This window comes from Halichoerus grypus, chromosome 12, assembly GCF_964656455.1.
Source record: "Halichoerus grypus chromosome 12, mHalGry1.hap1.1, whole genome shotgun sequence".
NCBI classification, from domain to species: domain Eukaryota; kingdom Metazoa; phylum Chordata; class Mammalia; order Carnivora; family Phocidae; genus Halichoerus; species Halichoerus grypus.
In genome coordinates, this window is record NC_135723.1 from 75,456,964 (window position 1) to 75,467,494 (window position 10,531).

At 38.5% G+C, this 10,531-nt stretch overlaps 1 pseudogene; it reads left to right on the forward strand.

Annotated features, from left to right (window-relative positions):
- The first annotated feature begins 8,724 nt into the window (after nucleotides 1-8,724).
- On the forward strand, nucleotides 8,725-10,106 carry LOC118526110 (golgin-45-like; annotated as a pseudogene).
- Nucleotides 10,107-10,531: the final 425 nt, after the last annotated feature.

Here is a 10,531-nt window from a genome sequence, read left to right on the forward strand (position 1 = left end):
ATTACGTCAGGGCCCTACTGCCATCAGCAAACTAATTTCTGTGGCAGCCTCTACCATCAGCCCCGGCCTACAGAGAATTATATTGAACATTTTATGATGCTAATGATGCTCATACCAGCCCTTTCCTTATGGTCTTGGTAAATAGCGTGTTCTCTAGGCTTTCTTAAGGAATGCAGTTCTCTTTTGGATACTGTGGCCTCACATAACATAACTGTTCCAGCAGACCCAAATCACTGAGCCTTTTAATCTATTCCTCTACTAGCTGCTGCAGCAATTCACATAGTTCAACCTCACTCACTCTGGGTGACTTTTTCCTGGCTTCCACTAGAAATCCAAGCAGCAACTTGTGCCATTGTCTGGATTTTCACCAGAATATTAAATCACATCTCCAAGTCAATAAACTCTTCCTGATCCAGACTTATGGTCCAGCCCTTTTGATGGAGCACCTGCTGTATCCAGTTCCATAAGTTCTTCCCTGGCCCCGTGTGCATGCCTGCTACATATCATAGCTCCTTTGGGATACTATTTCCCCTCTCATTAGGGCCAACACTTCCCCAGCTGCACTGTTGTGTCTTAACACTTACTTTAAGTCTGTTGGCCAGGAGAAGAGGTCAGGAAAACTCCTGAGAGGGCATCTGTTGCTTTGTGTGGGAGAAACCTCTATATTATCTTTCCATGTGGGAGGAGTGCTAGTTCTTAATGGGGAAGGGTAGGGATCATTCTGTACATTCAGAGAATGGTGGGGACTCAAAAATCTTCATTAGATGTGAAGCATGGTGTAGCATCCTAGGATCTGAAGTCAGCATAAGAACCCTGACTCTGTTGAACATTCAACCATCTTTGAAGCTCAGTAACTGACTATTGAATACTGATCTTGATCTTCATCTTCTTCTGCTTGCAAACTGCATGAGTGGTGGGCTGTTTTTTAGCTGCCAAGTAGACTCTTGCTCTTACACTTAGCTTTCAATTATTTCTTAATTTCTGCCAGCTTTTCATTATCTACTTTTAGGGCAGCAATGAACTCAATAAAGATTATTTAATTCCATTATCTTTATATTTATTAACCACCCCGCCCCTGCCCCATACAGTTCAAATGCCTGAATCCTCAGCACTAGGGTGTAGCCCTCCCCAGATAGTCTCCCAGGTGGCCACAAGTAAAAGTTTTAACAAGTGGAATACTCCCTTGTGCCAGAGGCTGTCCATGCTCCACTTGCCACTGAGGGTGGGATCTACATTGCCAGCTGAGGAGTGAGTGACAGCTACCCAGACCCAATCTATTGCTTGCCTTCTCAGACCATTCCTGGTACCAACTATGCCCATTGGGTGATCTGGACATCAGATGCTGAGACAAATATTTTATTGGAGGGTAATACCTACGAAAGGAAAGAGTAAAAAAGAGGTAATCAGTCTACCATGAAGTACTAAGAATGTCTCTGCCAGCCTGGTAGGGAGCTCTGGGGAAAAGATATATGTTGGAGGAAAGCTGATTGGGGGCAGTCCTGTCCTTAGCTTTAATCAGTCTTTGACTGAGAGCCAACGTAAAATAATTGATCTTAGATCAAAAGCTAAGGCAGACATTGAAGAAGCTAAGAGCTGGAGGTTATCAGCTAACCACATTCCTCACAGCTGGACAGTGGGTCTCTTCTTGAAGAGGGATCTGCAGACCACATCATTGTGTTTGCCAGAGCTCTCAAAAATATCTGCTTCTGTACTTTGATTTCTGAATCCGTTTCTGATTGTAACAATAAATCCAGGAATAGGAAGTTTCAAATGTTGCCCTTGCTGGAGATGTCTTCACTTCTCCAAGGGAAAGGTTGGACACACATGGCAGGTATCTGGCAGTGTTAAACCGAGAGAAAGGGCCTCAAGGGGAAATGAACTCATGTGCACTGATTAGGTCAGTATCTTGATTTCAGGTGTGTGCCCTAACCTGCTATTTACCTTTCCATGTATTTAATTCTTGATTTCAGTGAGACTGCAGTTTGAAATAAAAGGATGGAATACTGCTAACACATCTTACATTAATTAATTAATTAAGGAACGTAGGTATTTTTAAAAAAATACAGTAGAGATTTTGGAAATGTTCAAATTAGAAATATATTACTGGTTTCAGGACGCCTGGGTGGCTCAGTCATTAAGCGTCTGCCTTCGGCTCAGGTCATGGTCCTGGGGTCCTGGGATCGAGCCCCGCATCGGGCTCCCTGCTCCGCGGGAAGCCTGCTTCTCCCTCTCCCACTCCCCCTGCTTGTGTTCCCTCTCTCGCTGTGTCTCTCTCTGTCAAATAAATAAATAAAATCTTTAAAAAAAAAAAAGAAAAGAAATATATTACTGGTTTGAGGAAGTTCAATGGAAAAATACTAACAATTAGACATCTAGAATATGTGTTTTCCTATCTGGACTACTATAGCTCAGATAATGTGCTAAGTTAAGGTTGGATTGTTTGAATTTTACTTTTTTACTCTCCATGAAAAAATAGGCTTACCCACTAGAGAAGTGGTTACTGAATAATATTGCAGAAAATCTAATTCTTTTAAAGCCTTCTAGAAGCACACAATTTAATTATGTCTCTTCTATCTACTTCAACATTTATTACACTTGTTAATTAAAGCATGTCTCCAAAGACCTCTGCTTGCCAACCATGTATAACCCTGGCTGGAAGTGCCCTACATATCTGAAGGTAAAGATATTTAATACAATTATTGTCTAAGGCAGTCCAGATTGGCCTTCCTCTTCAGGGGAACAACATATACTTGAAAGAAAAAAACACTTAAATTTTGTATAAATGATATTTTACTAATCTACATTGGTCTTTGCCAGTGCATTATGCATTTATTTGTGAATTTAGGACTCTTAAGTGTGGCCTAGCACAAACAAAAAGACAAATTTATTACAGGAGTGATAGGGAAAATTGCTATCTAAAACAACTGCTGCCTAAGGAGGGTGGACACTGTAAAATTAATTTCTTTCCTATTGCATCCTTAGAAGGATTTGAATATGCAAATCTGAACTTTGAGCTAAAATTCAAAGCAGTGCTCTGAGGATAATTTGTAGCTCTCCTGAAGAGATATTGAGGAGGGGAGATGGTATAGAGGAAGAAAGGAATCAGTATGATGAGGAAAAGCTGGAATTCTAAATGGGGAAATAGGGCCATCCTGGAATGGGGTGTTCAAAAATTTAATACTAAAAATTCATTGCTTCCATTTTTTTGTTGTAAATCCTTTTCTGGCCTCTTCAAACCTTCAGTAGAATCTGTCATGCCTATAAATGCTGTATTTGAGAGTCAGAGTACTTTGTTGTTGTTGTTGTTGTTGTTTTGAAGTTTAATTGTTTTTAAGAATTACAGAAAGAGATTGAGGCCAAATCCCATGATTGGACTGACACAAATAGGAGAGGAACATCATCAGTCAGAAAAAATTAACAGGATTAATTCAGCAGATGCCAAAAATGACCATGAAAATCTAAGCCACTTCCACATTCCACTCCCCACCTCCCAATTCCTAGTGATTAACAGAAATACTGGGAAGTTTTACAAATGACCCACAAATAGTGGAATTAGGGTTCAAGTCCATTAGCCAGGTCTGAAGGGGCAGGTGATCCAGTTAAAATCTGAGTTGCATAGGGATACTGGAATCTAAGAATAAGGATACACATAGGTCTCTGTAATAATGGAAGCAAAAACTCAGTTTCCTCAATAGCTCATCTCAGTTTCTTTAGGTGCATTAGCTTTTTTAAATTTTAATTTTACTGCGCTAAGAGCACTTAACATGAGATCTACCCTCTCAACAGATTTTTAAATGTACAGCACAAATTATTAGCTGTTTGCAAAAGTCAGAACTGTTCTCACAGATGAACATCTAATCTGTTTTTTAGAGGCCTCTGTGGGAAAGTAAGTTTTCAATGTCCAATAGGCACAGTTTCGTACAAGGGATCTCTAGAATGTACTTATCTTGTACAACAAAACTTTATACCTGTTGTATTTGTTTGTATTCGTCTTACTTAAGACTTCTTTTCTCCACATAGTAGAAAACTTGACTTTCAACAGCTACCAGGAAGGAATGATCACACTTGCTGTCCTAAATCTTAGGGAAAGGTATGATTATGTTTGACTCAGATCATTTCTGATGATATCCTTTGTACCAGCCAACTTGCACTGTACACTAGGACAAGGATTTTGTTTTTAGAGTACCAGCATTTTTAGATGTATTATTCCTATATTCCTATAGTCATCCATTTATTCTTCTGATGTATGCATTGGGAGTTTTGCAACCCCCAAAATGTAACAGGTGTTTTAATCCACTAGTTACAGAATATTATAAACTGCCTTTTCCAATCATAAATCATGTCAACATAGAAAAAATAACATCTACTAAGAAAATTTAGGACATGGCAGCAAATTATTAATAGAACAATTGAGACAAGGGGAAGGATGCACTTATTATAGTCAGGAATAGATGATTGATGGTAGAGTGAATTTTTTTCATGAAGAATTTATGTTACACTCCCCAAAGACCATCTGGAAAGCCTTCTCTGGATGTTTACCTGTGTGTTTTGAGTTTAATAACAGTTCTAGACATCTTTTAATTAATCACATCTGTCAAATGATGTTGGAGATAGACACCTACACATAATATCTTCAAGGACAGTCACACATTAGTGACTAAGACCTTCATTCGCTCAGAAAAAGAGACTTGAAAATGTGATATATACTGATTTTCAACTGCTCTATCTTAAATCTCACAGAATATAGTATACTTAGGGTATGTTTAAATATATGTTTACATGTGTAGGTGTGAAAGTGTATACATGCATAAATGTCTTTGATTGGTGATATTTCTGATCTTCATCACCAACATTATGCTCATATGTCATGCAAACATAATGATGTCAGACTGGCTGTTCTTTCTAAATTGTGTTTCTATGGGGGAGGGGCTGGGAGGAAAAACAACTCCCCTTTATTTGCATTGTTCTTGTGGTTCCTTCATTATTCTTGAAGTTTTGTTATAATATACAGGAGTAATGAATTAACCCTAAAATCTCAGTTGCTTAACCCAACAATATTTTCCTCTTGTTCCTGAAACAGATCTAGAGCAAAGCTAAAGTTGGGTAGTGCCTTGGATTCAGTCACTCAGGGATTTTGGCTGACAGAGGCCCCACTACCTTATATCTGAACCATCTAGAACACATGGTTTTTTCCCCACCCATGTGATGGGCAAAGAAGACTCCATAAAACCTTTCACTGGTAATGAAGTGTTTCGCTCTGGAAAAGACATTTAATTCCATTGACCAGAACTAGTCACATGGCCCCACCTAACTGCAAAAGGACTGGGAAGTATAAGAGAGTACATGAAATAATCGGTGAGCTGTCTTTGCCACACTATATCCCAGAACTATATTTGTTGGGCAAGAGAAATTTTAATGAACCAAGTGAAAATTTTAAATACCAAACTCCTTGTTCCTTTCTCTTTATTCCAATGGCAAAACACATATTAAACATGATGACATATTTAGAGTCCTAACTCACTTTCCTCCTGATTTTCATGCTGAGGGCACTGTTGTTCTTTCAACAGGCAGCTAGCTCATGAGTTGGATGTGGATTACTAAGAGAAGTACTGAGAGCTTTAAGGTGACTCTGCTTAGAGAAAATAAACATACAAAATCCCCCACATACAAAACCAAACCACTATTTATGTGGCATAAAGTTAATTTCTGGTTGAGAACTTACTGTTTAGAGTCAAAAAAATTAGCCTTAGTTTTTGCACCTCTTTGACCCATTCTTCACTTTCTCTTTCAACCTCCATCCCTAATCTCCTTCTAATGAGGAACAGGTTGAGCAAACAGAACCAATTCCTATCTCTAGCTATTTACCATAAACCACTGCCTCTTTATTCAATCTTTCCCCTTATGACCCTTTTTAGAATTAGAGTTGATGAAAACCAAATGAGATGTTGGTGAGCTACAACACTAATCAGAGATAACCAGCAATATTCACATTGTAGAAAACATTAAGCCATCTTTTAACACCTTAAAGATTATTCTTTTCATTTAATAATAACTTAAAGAGTAATCCAAAAGGAATGTGCTGATTTTAATAGCCGCAAAATGTCTAGCTATTTAATAAAATATCACAAACTGGTCTTGAATTACATTCAGAAGCAATTCAAATTACATGCAGAGAGAGATATATTCTCTGGTGGAGAAGCCTGTAGTGAGTCTTATTTATAAGATCAAAATCATTTTTGCTTCATTCAAATATGAATATATACTTATACAACAATTTAGGAAAAGACTTTGTGGAATATAGGTCTGGATGAATTTCTTGTGGTACCTATTTTTGTAAGTTTTTTAAAACATTGAAATCACTGTTGTGGGTTCTTAGGGATGAACCATCTGTCACAAATCAGAATCAACATTGATTGTAGCTTATTAAGAGGAAAAGTTGCTAGCAAAAACCATTTAAAGTGTAAAACTGGATATTGAAAACTTTCTTTCCCAGAGAGCTCTTTAAGAAACAGATTAGATGTTCATCTGTGAAAATAGTTCTGACTTTTGTAAATAGATAATTATTTCATATAGTAGAATCACTAAAAAGGTGAGGAATGCATGGGGACAGAAGGAAGGCAGAGGAGTATGAGCCTGTGTATGCATGTATGGGTGTGAGAGAAAAAGAGAGAGGGAGAGAGAGAGAGGAGGGGCTGCATATCTCAGGAGAATTACATTTGTTTGTAGGTACCTGAACTGAAAATATGAAATTGCTTTTGAAGTTAGTTCACAAACTAGAACATATATTATAAACTGGAGTGCTATTAAATAAGTTGTAACTTATGTAAGTTAATGTGAGTATTCTAATTTAATATGTTACCACAGTTCAAATATGTCTACCTTGTTGACAAAAATGTCATAATAGGAATGATGGCATCAAGATGTTGACATAGGTCATTCCCAACTTTGGTCTCCCTCACAAGAAGACCAACTAGTAATTATCCATAGACAAGACACCATTGTGAAAATCCCAGAAACTGGAGGTGAGGCTAAAGCACCCCTTGGACCACAAAGACCAAACAGGACCACATTTCAAGGGTAAGAGGAGTGGCTACACTCTGACTGCATTGCCTCCCACTCCCTCTACCCCAAGAACAACACTGCATTGCACTGAGATAGCCCCCCGGATTTAGATTTCTCCAGTGGAAAAAAAAGAGCCCAAGGTGAACACCCAGCTCCCTCAGCTTTTTATCTAACACACTCACAACAAACAACTCAAAATGGTTAAAGATTAAATGTAAAATCTCAAACCATAAAACTCCTAGAAGAAAACACAAGGAAAAGCTCCTTGACATTGGTCTTGGCAATGATTTTATGGATAGGATAGTCAAAGCATAAGAAACAAGAGCAAAAATAAACCAGTGGGACTAACTATACCAAACTAAAATGCTTCTGCATAGTAAAAGAAATGATAAATTAAATGAAAAGCCAACGTATTATCCAAATAATGAAATTAACTATTCATTTCCACATGAGATTATAAACTCTTTGCAGGCAGGGAACTTGTTATACTTTTGAATTTTCCATAATATCTGTTAAGACATGTGAGTATATAATAAATATTTCTTGTTTAATTAATTTAGTCAACATTAAATCTGACTTTTGCATAAGGATACTTTTTTTTTTATAAAGATTTTATTTATTTATTTGAGACAGAGAGAGAGCGAGCACAAGTGGGGATGAGGGTCAGAGGGAGAGGGAGAAGCAGACTCTCCACTGGGCCGGGAGCCCGATGTGGGGCTCGATTCCTGGACCCCAAGATCATGACCTGAACCAAAGGCAGACGCTTAACCGACTGAGCCACCGAGGTGCAACCCCCTCCTTTTTTAGAGAAAGAGAGAGAGTGAGTAGGTGAAAGGGCAGAGGGAGAGGGAGAGAGAATCTTAAGCAAGCTCCAGGCCCAGCACTGAGCCCGACATGGGGCTCAATCTCAGGACCCTGAGATCATGACCTGAGCGAAAATTAAGAGTCAGACACTCAACCAACTGAGCTACCCAGGCGCCCCCATAAGGATACTATTCAACCTATCAATGCTTGGAGGTTTGTTTTCAGAGTAGAGCAAACTTCTTTATACAATGAAGAACCTAATGACCTTTTCCATAAATACATTTCACAGGTAGAAGAGTACTCTTTTGTACTTTGAAAAGTATGATTTACTTAATATCAAAATAAATGCTTTGCTCATATAAAAGCTATAATAAAATATTAGTAATAAAATAATAAAAATATTTTTCTTAGAAGAAAAAGAAAAGCCAACATACAGAATAGGAGACAATATTTACAAGCCATGTATCTGATAAGGGATTAATATCTAAAATACATAAGGAACTCCTACAACTCAGTAGGAAAAACACAAGTAGTCCAACTAAAAAAAGGGCAAAGGATCTGAATAGACATTTTTCCAAAGAAGACATACAAATGTCGAGCAGCTACATGAGAAGGTGTTCAAAACCACTAATCATCAGGGAAATTCAAATAAAAACTACAGTGATAGAATGAGCGAGCAGCTGGTTATCACGAAGTTCTGGGCGGGTCAGCTTCGGAATGGAAAAGAGTGTGCAGAGCAGTTAACCCTGCAACACAGAACCCAACAATCTGTAAAGTGAAGTCCTCAGAAATCAGAAGAGTAAGGAACTTCAGCAGTTTTCAGTAGAAATCTGGAGGTGCATTTTCATTGGTTAAAAAATGAGTACTCTTGAAAGTTTAGAAACCAATCCAGTCTGAGGAGCAGGAGATGGAATAGAAACTAAGAAGCCACCTAAATCTGTTATGCCTGGAGTCCAACCCATAAAGGATCACATCCTTCAAGAATCCACGAAAGACAGCAGTTCCATCAGGGAGCCCAGGAGTTCAACTAAGGAAGATTCTCACTGAAAAAGCAGTGGAAGTAGAAACTGTAAGAATATTAGTTCCCAACACTGCTCTAACCCATGATATCCCCAACAAAAATGCAAAGGTGGAGTCTCTGGGACATCATAGATGAGACTTCCTTGGTCAGTCAGAGAGAGTCGTAGAACCCAGGAAGGAACTATCAGAGGTAAAGAATATATTGGAAAAGCACAAGAACTCTTTTTTTTTTTTTTTTAAGATTTTATTTATTTGACAGAGAGAGACACAGCGAGAGAGGGAACACAAGCAGGGGGAGTGGGAGAGGGAGAAGCAGGCTTCCCACAGAGCAGGGAGCCTGATGCGGGGCTCGATCCCAGGACCCTGGGATCATGACCTGAGCCAAAGGCAGACACTTAACGACTGAGCCACCCAGGTGCCCCAAGAAAAGCACAAGAACTCTTAAAAGTTACTACAGGACAAAGATCTTTCAAACCAGCTCAGTGTACAGAGGTCAACTGTGAATTTAAAAAGTTGCTAGTGGCTTCTGTTGGGGATGATAGTCAGTATCACTTTTAATGTCTAGTCCGTGAGAAAAATCAGCTTATTTTAGAAAACGAAGCCCTAGGTCAAAACACAGCTCAACTTTCTGAATAGTTAGAACATATATCAATATAGTGTGATGTATGGCAAAGTAAATTCCTCACAAGCAGGATTATAGCAGATGAGTTAACCAACTCCAGAGCAGATTCACGGCATCAAAACCCTGCTGCACAGAGTGCTATTCAAAATCTCCTGAGTGAATGGAATAGTTTTGTCAGGAAATGACAATTACCCAGAAATTGTTGGAGGAGCTCTTAGTCTCCCTGCAGTGGGGAAGAGAGCATACTTGCTACCCTAGTACACAGCCTTACACCATAGCAGGACTAGCATTAACAAATCACAAGTTGGCAAAGGCAGTAAATGCTCATCTTCTGGATAATGTTGGCACTAACAGTCAAAAGAAGATTCCATCAACAGTTGAATTCTGCAGCACCCCAGCAGAAAAAAAATGGCTGAAAGGGTTCTACTCATTTTGGATCCAGTTACCTGTACAGAAAGCTCACCTGATAATCCATTTTCTGAGTTTTCACCTTACTTGCTACAAATAAAAATATTGGATGACTTCATCCTTATACAGATATGAAAATACAACTTTCAGTTGTAGGAATCACTGCCAGGAAGAACTCATGGTCCTTTAATATTCAGTATGTTGGAGGCATGGCTTTAGGCACTTGCTTCTCACCCAAGAGTCAATACTATTTGGGAGTTCTTATAATGGTAGAAGTAATATCACTTTCTATTTAAGTAATATATATTACTTATACCAGTGATGTTTCATGTACTGGACCACAGATTACCCTGTTTCAATAACTATCTCAGGGTAAGAAAAGAATGAAACTGTGAGGATATATTTAAAGTAGATGATACTTCCCAGGCATTACATAATGCTTTTCCTAAAGGACTCTGAAAGAAAAAGAGTCTATCTTTATTTTAGGCCCTAAGGTATATCTTGCTATGTATTTAATATGAGCAGATTTAATTGTGGTACTCTCTAATGCAGGGTGGGTCACGCAGCCACACCCATTCACTTACTGTTGTCTATGGTGGTTGGTTTTTTTTAAGA